Here is a 2475-nt window from a genome sequence, read left to right as displayed (position 1 = left end):
TGTATTTTTATAGAGAGCAATCATATCTCCCCTGACCCTTCATTTGGCTAGTCTAAACATGAGAGGAGACTCAAAGAGATTGGCTTAAGTAGCTTTTCCATTCTTCTGACCATCCTACTAGCCCCTCTCTGCACCTGTTCCAGTTTTATTTCATCTTAAATATGGGAGACCAGAACTACACACAGTATTCCAGATGAGGTCTCACTAGTGCCTTGTATAATGGTGGTAACATTTCCCTGTCTCTCATGGAAATACCTGCCTGATGCGTAGAGCCCAGCGGGGATACAAAAATGTGGATCCGCATCCACCAGAATCAATGTGCATCCGACCTGCCATCTGCTGGCCGTCTTTTATGTGTATCTGCACCAAGCTGTCTCTCACGGGCTAGGGCTAGCGACGGAAGGGGAGTGGAGATGAGCAAGCAGGGGGCAGGGTCTTGCAGCGAAGAGGCAGTATGTGGGCAGGGACTGGGGGTAAGGGATGGCACAGGGGCGGGGTCTTGAGAAGGGGTGGCATAGGGGTTGGGGGGAAGGAGCATCACATGTCGCTCCCTGGGGGCTCGCGAGCAATGGCAGCAGCAGGGTGTGTTGCATCACAGCAGGGCAGAGGAGTGGGGTGCCAGGGCCCTGCCCGCTCCAATCCCTGTGGCTGGGGGCGGGCCCTGCTGCCCAGGAGCCAGCGGGGTGGGAGTGTGGCCAGTGCTGCCCGTCTGAGGGGCCCGAACTGCTGGACAGGAAACGGTGCGGCGAGTGAGTGCTGGACATTTGTGACTCTGGCTTGCCCCCCAGCCACTGGTGGCTGGCTGCCGGCCCCGAGTGCGCTGCATCCCCCAGGGCCAGGCGCCGCTGGTGAATAGAGCCCTGCACCGTTGTATCTGCATCCAATCCACTATCCGCAAAAATGGTCTGCAGATATTAAGTGGATATCCGTGGATTTTCAGAGCTCTACCGACGCATCCTAGGATTACATTAGCCTTTTTCATGGCTGCATCACATTGGTGGCTCATAGTCATCCTGTGATTGATCAATACATCCAGGTTATTCTCCTCCTTTGTCGCTTCCAACTGATATGTTCCCAACTTATAGCAAAAAATCTTGTTATTGATTCCTATGTGCATGACCTTGCAGTTTGCACTATTACATTTCATCCCATTTCTATTTCTCCAGTTTTCATGGTCATCTAGATCTTCATCTATGATATTCTGGTCCTCCTCCGTATTGGGAACACCTACCAAATTTTGTGTCACCTGCAAATTTTATTAGCACACTCCCACTTTTTGTGCCAAGGTCATTGATGAAACCCCTTTCCAGCCTGACAGGTCACCTTTCAGTATGACACATTGTAGTCTCACCTTTAACTAGATCCTTACCTGTTTTTCAATTCTTGTATTAATCCCCATCTTCTCCAATTTAACTGATAATTTCCCATGTGAAACTGTATCACGAGCCTTAGTGAAATCTAGGTAGATTGGATCTACTGCATTTCCTTTATCTAATCATTTTTGTTGTCCTTTTCTGTATGTTCTCCAATTCTAATATCTTTTTTGAGACGGGCTGACCAGAACTGCACACAGTATTCAAGATGTGGGCGTTACCATGGATTTATATACTATATTTTTTGTATTATCTATCCCTTTCCTAATGATTCCTAACATTGTTAGCTTTTTTGACTGCTGCTGCACATTGAATAAGTGTTTTCAGAGAACAATGACTCCAAGATTTTTCTTGAGTGGTAACAGCTAATTTAGAACCCATCATTTTGTATGTATAGTTGGGATTGTTTTTTCAATGTGCATTACTTTGCATTTATCAACATTGGACAACAAAACAGTAGATGAAATTCAGTCACCCTGGAGCAGGATGGGCTGTCAGTGCCTGCGGGAGGGGTGATGGGGCCCTTTGGGGTGCCTGAGGTCCCTGTCCCTTGGGCAGAGATATGATGTGTCCCTTGCGGGGGGGAGGGAGTGTCAGTGCCTTGTGGCGGCAGTGCACCTGGGGTCCTCCCGGTGACTGGGGTTAAGGGTAGGATGGATCCATGGGAGGACCTGATGCAGGGGGGGGCTGTCAGTGCTTGGTGGGGGCACTAGAAGGTCCAGGGCTCCTGGTGGCTGGGGCAGGTCTGTGGAGGGCCCTGGAGTGGGGCAGTGGGCTGTCAGTGCCTGGGAGAGGGGTTTTGGGCTATATGGGGAACAGTCACAGGGCACTGGGAGTGGATGACAATTCCACGCAGGGAGAAGGGATTTTTCTGTGGTGGTGCTGGGTCTGTGTGGGGACAGAGCTGGAGCCCATAGCAGCCATCTACCTCTATCCTAGTTCCGTAGGGGTCTCTGCTGGGAGGCTGCTTGATGTCATGCAGAGGCCCTGGTGGGGTCAGCCAGTGACCTGTGCTCCTCTGCATAAGCTCCCCAGCCTGTGCTCTGACAGTTGTGAGGCTCTAAAGGTGCATTCTTTGTGCTGCTATTTTTCTTTGCAGGCC

Source organism: Terrapene carolina, unplaced genomic scaffold (genome assembly GCF_002925995.2).
Source record: "Terrapene carolina triunguis isolate 2854851 unplaced genomic scaffold, T_m_triunguis-2.0 Scaffold210, whole genome shotgun sequence".
Taxonomy (NCBI): Eukaryota; Metazoa; Chordata; order Testudines; family Emydidae; genus Terrapene; species Terrapene triunguis.
This window is presented reverse-complemented; position numbering follows the sequence as displayed.